Source organism: Rhineura floridana, chromosome 3 (assembly GCF_030035675.1).
Source record: "Rhineura floridana isolate rRhiFlo1 chromosome 3, rRhiFlo1.hap2, whole genome shotgun sequence".
NCBI lineage: Eukaryota > Metazoa > Chordata > Lepidosauria > Squamata > Rhineuridae > Rhineura > Rhineura floridana.
Genome location: NC_084482.1, coordinates 182,313,297 through 182,325,335, shown reverse-complemented (window position 1 = coordinate 182,325,335; position 12,039 = coordinate 182,313,297).

Here is a 12,039-nt window from a genome sequence, read left to right as displayed (position 1 = left end):
ATGTATTGCTCTAATAGTTATGTAAGTTATCTTGAACTATATTTAAGAAAGGCATGTGTGAACAGCATGCATTAATATGCACAGTGATAAAAACAGCAGAAAAAAGAATCTTGACATGATGGCATGATCACATCAGGATTCCTTTTGCACTGATTTAATCAATGCACAATAAGCAGGTATCACTCATGCAGGTATGGCTCTATGGGTAGCTCCTCCCCCAGTTGTGTTCTGTCTGCTTTCCCATTTAACTTGAAGAACTGATAAAACCAATTTCAGAATTGATGTCAGTGCAGTTCCTAACTGTTAGAGCCATACGACAATGGAACCAATTCCCTAGAGAGGTAGTGGGCTCTCCGACACTAGAGGCATTCAAGAGGCAGCAGGATAGCCATCTGTTGGGAATCCTTTGATCTGGATTCCTGCATTGAGCAGGGGGTTGGACTTGATGGCCTTATAGGCCCCTTCCAACTCTACTATTCTGTGATTGTATGACCCCACAATTTAAAGTGTATGTCTCCCTCCCCAACTGAATTCTTATTGATGCACATGAGTACTGATTAAATTTCAGCCATAAAAAGATATTTGATACTGTGACTTATTTCTAGAATTATTGGTTGAACCTGATATCCTTCCTTCCCTATTAAAAAATTACTTTGCTTTACTAATAGACATGTTCCTGTCAGAGGCTTGCCACCTCTGGGCCTAGTTTGAGAGGTACTGCAACATTTGCTATAAGATTCTGTGTTTCTCTGCCTGCCAGATTAAATTGATGAAATAAAAGAGATGGACACACAACTGAGAGAAAAGTTGTTGCCTATGTGAAAAACTAAACTCAGGCTTTTTGATTCCTGGATCAGTTCCCTTAAGGATAAAGCCATGAATTCTATAGAGCTGAAGCCATATGGATAAAACAGGATTAAGAGGCAAGTCCCTGTTGTGTTCTACATGTAGCCGTGGAACCAGCTGAGTAGTGAGCTTGTGCAATTGCTGCTGAAGATATAGAATACTAGGCAAAATGCTCCCATCTTCAACGTTGTTCAGAGATTGAAATAAGCCCTAATTGAGAAGTTCTGATTTTGATTCACCAGGGATTTCTTTCCACCCCTGAGGATCTAGACAGTGTCATGATATCAATTACACAGATTTGCTTGAGCAAGTGAGGACTTCCCACTAGTTCTTCCTACAAGGCATTAAAACTGTTTAATGTTACCAGCAGGAATACTCCCTCCCCATGGCATTCTCCAAAATCTGTATTAGCTGGGATTTTTTTCCTGCTCCAGCTTCTCAGTCAAGGTTGACCTGAACAGTAAACATCCAGCTTGATTGTGAACCAGCAATCACCACTCATATCCATATAACATCTTCCTTCATTGTGATTAAGGAACTGTTCCTTAAGATGAAAAATTCACTCTTATTGGGACTGGAGAATAGTCCAGTTAAAGGCATGATGCCTGCAAGCCAGTGATGGAATATAAAAATAGCTTCTGCTGTCAGCATGGCTTTCTCTTATTTGTATTCCAAGGATCATTGCTTTGGCAGGCACAGAAAGCTCTTCCTGTTTGCATTTTTTTGCCGGCGGAAAATTTACAGTTCAAATAACTTCGCCATGCTTCATCAGGCTAATCGGATGACAAATTGCTTAAACTACATAGAAGAGACCTCAGACAAGGGAGAATTGTAGCAGGATCAAAATTAGAAACCTCCTTTTCAGCCAAAATAGTTAAAAAGATTGTTTTCTTGCATTCATTTCATGTATGCATAGGTCATCCAAATGATGTTCCACAGGTTTTGTTCAAATTGTTGAACAGCAATCATGTTGTTAACACTGTAACAAAGATCCCTATTTGCTGTTACAGTTTAATGCTACAATATTTCATTTGGGGCAAAGGGATGTTAAATTGTTTCCTAAATTAAAATACAAAGAGCTATGCAGTCTGTTAAGGACTACAACATTCACAATGCTTCCTCCAGTGGCGGAAGAGAGAATTCACATACACACACACACCTACTTAGTTTTCAAAATTTGAATGGATTGGCGATTTTCAAGATTATCAATTTCATAAGTGCTATGCAACTTTGTCTATGAAAATGGCATAGAATTATAACAACTGTAGCCATTCTTGTTGCAATAGCTGACCTTGCCTTGAGCGACATGGAGCCAAGATACTAAAGATACATTGCCCCAAACCAGACTTAACGCTGGAAAATGTTAGTGCCTCAGATTATTATTCCAGCTGCCTTGGAACATAATTTTTCACTTTATATTTCTTGTACTTCCGTTTCCTAATATTTGAGAAACACAGATTCAATTATTAAATTCTTGATTTATGTTAGAGACAGAACTGGGGCTCCATCTTCTGGATAGCTCTTTAGATGATAAGAGGCTAGACAAGTGCTCCTCCTCATTCCTAAACAAATGATCTGTGAGCGTGAATATTCATTAAATGCGTGCCTCTGATTACAGTGCCAACTTTAAATAATTTAATTATGCAATTCCATTTTGGAAACACTGATAAGAGCTACAGTCAAAACACTTGATTGCTAAAACATGTCTTGAGGGAGTTGCTTCTGAAAGGATTCTGTGCAGTTTTTGCAGCAAGAAATGCTTCACTATTCAACATCAAGCCACATATTTTTTGTTCCTGGTACACAGTTTGTTCCTAGTATGAGTACTTCTTCTGAAATAAGAAAACGATGCATATTTTAGATTTTTAAACAGCTAAGTGACCATTAGAAAGACTGGTCTGTGTTTCATGTCAAAAACTTGGTTTTTCATTATTATGATATTGCATGATACCACTGTGTTATCCCTCACCTTTTACTCCTACCCAAAAAAGAATTCCCACCAAACTCTTTAAACAGATACTTTGATCTGTAATTAAATCATTGGATAACCTCAGCTTGGAGATGCTTGCTTTTTGCCTATCTTTATGCATATTTTTAGATGCATGTAGATCCAGGGCCACCAGTTTTGCATCGCTGTTTTAAATGATGCACAAGCAAAGTGGCAAAGTACTAGATGCACAGAAGATCCATGCTGTACATAGGTTGCTGTATTATTTCATATAGTAAATTACATATGAGAACAAAAAAAAGAGCCTTCCTGGATCAGACCAAAGGCCAATCTAGTTCAACATCCTCTTCCCCAGAGTGGCCATCCTGCTAGTGTTCCCCAGTGACTAGTATTCAGGAGCACCATGCCTCTGATCCCAGAAGTAGTTTATAGACATCTTGACTTGTAGCCATGCCTTGTAGTCTTCCCTTTTAAAGTCATCTAACTTGGTGGCCATCACCACATCATGTGGTAGCAAATTCCATATGATGCACTACGTGAAGACATACATCCTTTTTTTCTGTCCTGAATCTCCCATCGTTTAGCTTCAGTTGCATGATCCTGGATTTATGGATATTAACAATGAGAATGCTCCTCCATATAAAATAGCCCCTACACATATCAATTTAACATGCAAAAAAGGGGGTTCTAGGTTAGTCTGTTCTTGACATGTCAATTTTGGAGGGGAATAGATATATCCTGGGACCCTAGGGTAAAGGGCAGACAATAAATTATTATAATAATAAATAATAAATATATTATGAGGGAAATTAAGTATTGATCCCCTTCTTCAGTGTGAAATGGTACATGGTGGAAACATTCTTCATGTCCCCCCATCTCCCCATTGATCTGTCTTAGCTCTCATATGTTAAATTACAGCACAGATAAAATGAGCCCTCTTCCTGATATATTGAAACATCCGTATGATATTTTCTGCTCAGGTAATTCAGTTATGATGCTTTAGCATAAGAATTGCCCTTTTCGTGTTTTCAAGACTACAATCCTATGTACCCTTTACCTAGGAGTAAGCTCCGTTCAACACAGTCAGACTTACTTAAGAGTGAATATTAATAGAATTAGACTATAAGGACTTTCATACCATGGAACAACAGGATGCAAAATTATTTGTTCTTCATCCAGAGAGCTCAGTGGCATTTGATCCTCACAACAACCCTGTGAAGTGGGTTAGGTTGAGATAAAATGACTTTCCAAGGCCACCCACTGAGCTTCACAAATGACCAGGGTACCTAATGGTTTCACATCCAAATGCAATATTCCTACACTGCACTGGCTCTACAGCATATACTTTAGCTACACTTTATACTATGACAGTCACTATGAAGTTGCTGGAAGTTAAAATCTGCATCAGAGGCTTTTGTCCAGGTATCCTTCACCAGGTGAGATTAGGCAGGTGGTGACTGGAGAGAGCTGCCCCTCTGTGCAATACCCATCTCCAACAGGAAAAGGTGCCTACTAATCCTGTAATCCAGAAAACAAGTAAAAAATGCTTGGTGTACCATAGTTTTAAGTTGTTTGTTGTGACTATTTTGAAATTATTGTTTCACTGCTGCCATTTTTCACTTGCACTCTTTACTTTACTTTTATCAACACTTTATTCTCTCTGCTTTCAGATTTATATGATCTTAATTATCAGTGGTTCCTACTCCTAGTTTTCTGTTTTTTCTAGGTTGCTTTATTTATCTTGTGTAAGCAGATCTGAATAAGTTTTTTATTATGAATTATCCTTACTGTTCTTTGTTTTTTGTTTTTTTAAAAAAAACACTGGTAGTCCAACAGCATTTGTTTTAGATTTCTCAGTCACGACCCTTTGAGGGAAGACAGTTGCCATCCATGGCTTTATTTTTGTACCATTTACCTGTTCACCTATGCCTTTGCTGATTTTCTTTCTGTTACACAGGTTTTTAGTGGTGATTTTTGCATTGGCAGTATTTTTTGCCTTCCAGTCTAACTACATTTTAAACCTCATCTACTTTTTTTCTCTCTCTCCTCCCTGGGACTATGATGTCATGTCACTCACAGTTCTCTTATTCCTTCTCTCCCACCTCCCTGAATCCTTATCTGCTTGCTGTTTTGGTTTCCTTCCACTCTGTGGTAAAGGCTCCCAAATACTTTCCTCACTATGCACATAACCATAATTTCATAGTCTCTATCTCAGAACTGAACTTCAATCAATAAAACTATGAACTCTTGATACTGCAAGGCAAGCAGGAGATTAAAGTGGCCTTATGCACAAGTTCTAAGGTCAGACGTGCAGGGATTCTGTGTTTGTTACATGTGCATGCATGATCTGTAGATTATCTTTTGTTAATATCAGCCCTGCTGAGAAAAACCAGATCTACTCATTGTCATCTCCTAGTGCACATTAACCAATGGCATGCTCCTTATTTTTTTTTTAAAAAGTGATGTGCCATTTTAGTAATAACTCACTTTGTGTTATGCTTATTTAGAAGTGCACATGGCTGTTCCTATGTAACAGTACGCATGGTGCCATGGTACCATTCGAAGTTCAGTGATATTTGTAACATTCCCCCAAGTATTGCGGTTTCATGTTCCCCATATTCACAACCATACTACAACTCAACTATTGAAGGTTTTTGAGAAACTTAGGGAAGATAAGAGAATGCTCCTATTAATTAGTAAGCAACCATGATCTATTGTAGAAGCATTTTCCACTTAGTGAGCCCATAATCTTAAGTACTGCGGGTATTGCAATCTTAAAACAAACTGGTAAGTTATATCTGTTAGCTACACTGAAAGTTAAATCAAGCAGAGCCACTTACCTGTACCTAGTGACACAGCAATATTTAGTTAACTTGCTTGTTCTGATGCTTGCAAAATCAGCTGGAAAACTGCCATTGCTGCATTAACAAAAAGAAGCACTGCTTCTTAACCAATTTCATGAAAGTATTGGTCCTGTGGCTGTGTACTCCTGTGCTCACTGGCGTTTCTATTAGAGCATTCATGTAAAATAAAAGCATAATCTAGATTTTAAAAGTTTTAATCTAGAATCGCAAGGATCTGTTGCTATACATTGTTCAAGATGGAACCAATTACCTAGGGAGGTGGTGGGCTCTCCAACACTGGAGGCATTCAAGAGGCAGCTGGACAACCATCTGTCAGGTATGCTGTAACTTGGATTCCTGCATTGAGCAGAGGGTTGGATTCGATGGCCTTATAGGCCCCTTCCAACTCTACTATTCTATGATTCTATGTTTCCTTGTGAATGTTGTATAAATCCATTTTCCTCATCCACTTTTTATGATTTATGGAAATGAAACTGGATTTGAGGCTACTTACAGAATAATCCAGTATGTGTCTACTCATGTATAGTTAGATTCACATGTAAGTCCCACTGAGTTCAATGGGACCTCCTCCCTGTATAGGATTGCAGCCTCAGTCTCATTGAGGTTGCACACTGAAGCCAGTGGAACAAAATACTCCAGTTTAACTGAACTGCAGACAATCTACTTGTCTCCTTACTATTAATTTCAAAATAATTTTATGATCAGTACAGTTCAGTGACACCTGATTAAACAAACTATTTTATTTATTTATTTATTTGTTGCACTTTTAGACCGCCCTATAGCAACAGGCTCTCAGGGCGGTGTACAACAGGATAAAAACACATTTAAAACCAGCGAATGTGAGTACAACATATAAGTATAAAACACATTAAAAACAGATTAAGACAAAATTAATAAAAATTACAATTAATTAACTATAACATTAAAATTAAAAACTAAGACTAAAATGCCTGGGCAAAGAGGTAGGTCTTTACCTGGCGCCGAAAAGATATCAAAGAAGGCGCCAGGCGTATCTCGTCAGGAAGGGCATTCCATAATTCGGGGGCCACCACTGAGAAGGCCTTAGATCTCGTTATTGCTCTCCGGGCCTCCTTGTGAGTTGGAACCCGGAGAAGGGCCTTCGACGTCGAGCTGCTTATTATGAGATGGGGCTCATACACTGCAAAGACCTCTTGGCTAGAAACATTGCATGCACACACACAGAGAGAAAGACACACTGGATCCCTGGTCACTGAACACCAAGCTACCCATACTCAGCAGTGGACAGGTTTTTCTTTCCTTGTAACCACGTTACTAAGAGCTGCTTATTACTATTCTCCACAGGAAAGAAAGGCAACTATTCCTCTCTATATAAAGTAAATGGATGAATGTACATAGAGATACCATTCAACATGGGTTAAACTTGCTCTTTGCTCATGGTGACTTGTGAGCCCAACCACTGAGAATCAAACCTGCTCCTCCATAGCCCCAAGCAGGGATGCAAGGATCTGTCAATTTCAGTCCTCTGAATTTCCCATTTTTTCCAAACTTAAATTCGGTTCTTCACATTTCTGCAGCAATTCTTGGGTTATTTTGGCAGAATGAGTCATAAACTGCAAAGTTCTGAAGCTTACACAATGGTTTCACCACCCCCATTTTCCTGAGTGAGACTTGGTGGTTTTAACAGCTGCATATCAAGCAGAAATTAAACTAATGAAGTTCTCCCCAACATCCTATCTTCATGTCTAGAAAGGTTACACCTGCTGAATGTCTTCCATGTTAAAGGCTCAGGAAAAAAGTGCAAACCTGACCTCCAGTTCTGCTTTATGTAAAAGTACCTTCACTTGGATTTAAGCAGCCAAACTCTGTATATGTTTAAAATACTGTCACAGGATTGGCTCATTTTTTAAAGTTTCTCATAATGGGAACCTGGAGAGGTAAACGTACCACTGATGTTATATATATTGTTGATGTTTGGTCTGATGCTGTTTTAATTTGTTTTTCTGCTATATGTAACCTGCCCTGGGATCATTAGTAAAGGGCAGGCCTATAAATTGAATCAATCAAATCAGTCAATCACTGGTGTGAGTTGAATATTGGTGTATTACAGTATGATTACATTTTTATCCCATCCTTAGTCTCTAAGAGCTCAGGTTGGTATACATCATTCTTCAGTTTTTATCATAACACTCTTGCGAGGTAGGCTGGGCTAAGAAAGAGCAGTTGATCCCATTTAGTAAGAGACCAACTGGTCCAGAACTTTATGAATGAGTGGAGATTTGAACTAAGTTTTTTTTAATCTCAGTCTGATACTCTGGTCACTTTTGCATGTACATATGTAGATGCAGCAATTAACATATGATGTCTTTTCAAAGAATATATGGTTTACATGATTAACAGTGCAATTCTATTCATGTCTACTCAGCAGTAAGAACCAGTGACTTCAGTGGAACTTACTCTCTGGTAAATGGACATAGGATTGCAATTTTAGTCAAGACAAATAGCTACCTTCATTAAATATATCAAAATATACTATAAACCTCTTTCCATTGGTTCTAACTGTTTGAACTGGTCTTGACGTTTTTCATAATGCTGGCTAAACCAATTCAGTGAGGTAGAATACTCCAATAAAATGCACCATATCTAAAAATCTAATTTTAGCCTCCCATTTCTTGGTCTTCTTTTCAGTGAGTGCAACTGAGTAACTCAGCATAGCAGTGAACTTAAACAGATGGCAATGTTTGTATTTTTGTATTTGGGGGTGGGGAGTTACGAAATGGAACTGTCTCTGGTCCTGAGAATGAGAAGCTATTTCCAGAGGAAGGTTTAGACTGAGAGCGTCAAGAGGCAGCTCGCCTGATATTTTAACTACTAAGCTGTCTAAGGTTTGTCTGTACTGAGAACAGATGTGGAAACCACAACAGCTGATTTTGGCCATATTGAAGCACAAGCACCATCTGGAAGTCTCAGTAAAGGACAGAGAAAACATAATTCTCAGTCAGTCCATGCCATATTCACCCAATTCCTAGGAATACCATTCAAACAGACTTGAGATGGAAATGTTCACCTTTGCTAGTTTTGTAGGACTATTTATCCACATCCTCCTTCACTTGTCTTTATTTTTTCTATTTAAAATATTTCTTAACTGGCCTTCACCAAAAGATTCTAGGGCAGTATACAAAAGTATGAAGGAAATTAATTCACACAATATCTAAGTAAAATTTAGACTTCCGGGAAGGGTGACTTCTCTTGTGCCTGCTTTTGGGACGGGCTCCCGCCTCAAAAGAAGCTTATTCAGATATAAATCAGTCAGAACATTTTTTTTTTGACTGATGAAATTTCTCCCGGGCAGGGAGAAACGTAGAGATCAACCTCAAAAGCCTGTTTTTGTTGGGAGGACTGGATTTCATTAATTTATGAGATAAGGTCCAGCCAACAATGCCGGACGGACTTCCTAACAAGCTCTATCTGCTTAAGCGATACGTTTATCTTTTCTTTAAAGAGAGAACGGACTAACAGGCAAGCACCCTTCTTTCTATTATTTTTTTTACTTGGTTTAAATTGTTGCAGCAAAAGGAGATTTGTCAGATTGATCGGCTTTGGACAACTTCTGGGTGAGATATAGCTCTTTTCTGTTATTTACGAAATTAACAGCTTATCTCTGTTTCTGTCGCAAAAAGCTGTCCTGGAAGTGCATTCTAAAGATAATAAACAGAAGAGGGATTTCTATTCCTGATTTCTATTCTGAGGAATATTATATTGTCTGGGACTATTCTCTTTTTGGTCTATTTTATTTTGACGAATCTGCTTCTTCACGACGCCACTAACTGTTTTGATGCTGGGAACTACATTTGTTTTGCATTCTTGAATATAGAGAGATAAGGCAGGTTGCTCTGTTTATACTGTGATGTCATCAAGCCTGGAATATTAACCCAATTGTTGCTGAAATAAGAAGTGGTTCTTCTTTATTTTTGTTTTGCTTTGTTTTCGTGGTTTTAAAAATGGCAATCAAGAAAGTGGCTGAGAATCTGGAAGTAACTATGTTTCAGAAAATAATGGATGAGATTGAGATAACGAAACAAACCCTGCGACAGGGTAGTAAGGAGCTGAAAATTGAACTGAGCAAAATGACGCAGGAGTTTAAAGAAATAGGGGGTCCTGTGAGAGAGGAGAATGAGATCAGAGATGAGAAAAGAAAAAATAAAGGGAAGATACAAGCCCTGGAGATTGGAACAAATGTGGAATTGGAAAAAGATCTGGAGTTTATGGATTTTAGAAATAAAATCTACTGTTTGGAATTTAACGTTATCTCTGAAGAAATTAATGAAGATATTAGAGATAAAGTTATCAATGGCTTGGATAATCTTCTGGACTGGAATGATGTGATGGAGCTTGATATAGAGAAAATCTATGGAATTAACTGCAGCCATGTGACAATGGAAAAACTCTTAAGAGATGAGCCAGTGCATTTTGTAAAAAAGAAGAACACAGATATGACTTTACAACAGCATCTCAGCAACTTATTCAGAATGGATGGCAAGAAAATATTTGGGATAGAGGAAATTCCCATCAGACTCTTACTATATGACTATGGTTACAACAGCAAGATTATTATGGAATACTGATAATGGAAGATTGGACACTGAAATTACTGGACTTAACAGGACTATTGAAGAAGGAAGATGGAACTAATAGGGATAATGGAATAATGGCTATTGAAATTGTTGGACCTAACAGATTCTGATGAGATGGATTAATCGAAATGTTTATTTGGACTATGGTTATGACAATAAGATTATTATAATTATTAACGAGATGGATTAATTGACATGTTTATTTGGAGAAAAATTGATAGATATATTTCTTAAAGAATTGAAACCTCTCTTTGACTTTTTGTGGAAAGAATAAAGTAATGTTTATGAGATTTGATGATTAATTAAGATAACTACTGGAGGAAAGTGATTTTATAATATGATTTAAGAGACAGGATTGTTATATATTGTAGACCTATAACTGATTTGATATGTGACAAATGGGAAGTCAACATTTTATTTTTTTTTTGTTTAATCATTTTTGTTTTGTTTTGTTTTTTGTCTTTGAATGTTTTATGATTTTGTTTTCTATGTTTTATGAAAATTTGAATAAAAAAAAATTATTGTAAAAAAAAAAATATCTAAGTAAAATTTAAACTAACAAATAAGTATTAAAAATAAAATGACAAAACCTCAAAAATCTAAAAACAAAATACAACATGACTCCAAAAATGAGGCGTGGGGGACCGTTTTCAACCCAAGAGCCACATTTCCTTCTGGGCAACCTTCTGGGGACCTACATGTCAGTTGTGGGTGGGTCCAGAGGCAAAAGTGGGCAGGACAATGCAGGAAGGAAGCCTGCTCCATGAGCTGGAGGGAGTACCCAGATAACAAAGCATCTTAGTCCCAGCTGACAAAGCATCAAGGCAAGTTAAGCAGCAGGATGTGGAGGAAGAGCACCCCACTTTGCCCATCTGACCCTTGACCTAAAGAAAACCCCAGCTTTCAGTATCTTGCTTATGTACGGATTCCCACCAGAATGACAGGAAGTTCCTCCATAAGGAAGTCACTGGATAAATCCAAAAAATTCACACAGACAGTTATAAAGGGCTGCCAAACTTTACACAGATGGTTATGAAGGGCTACAACTGTTCATAGGAACAGACTAGGGCTTTGAACTGCAGCTCATGAGGCAATTCATATACCTTCACTACACTGAGGCCCCTAGAGGAGCCACCAGGTTATCCTACTATTGCCTCTGAAGATGGCCTGTTGCTGTTTAGGCCCTAGAGCAGCCTTTCCCAACCAGTGTGCCTCCAGATGTTGTTGGACCACAACTCCCATCAGCCTCAGCCAGCATTGCCAATGGGAGGCTGATGGGAGTTGTGGTTCAACAACATCTGGAAGCACACTGGTTGGGAAAGGCTGCCCTAGAGGCACCACATTATTCTACAGTTGCCCTGGAAACAGCCTGCTGCTGTTCAGGCCTAGGGAAAAAGGGCATCAGGTCTTTCCGAAATATTGAACCTGCTGTTCTAGTGCCTCTCATAAAGAAAGGTGGAAAAGCTTCCCAGCCAAGGACTATGACATATCTCTGCCCAACAGTTCGGAACAGAAAGCTAGGCCCTTTCCACAGTCACTAGACAAGGTACCATAAAAAGGCAGGGAAAACACCTTAGCAAAGGACTATGCCATATCCTTGACCAAGGGCTCTAAATGGAAAGCTAGGCCCTTTCCACCAACACTGGACTAGGACCATAAAAATGGCAGGAAAACTCCCCAGCCAAGGACTACTGACAGACCTCAAGAAATAAAGGCAAATCTGACTAGAGCTGAGAGATGAGAGTACTGACAGCGCTAAGGCAGATCT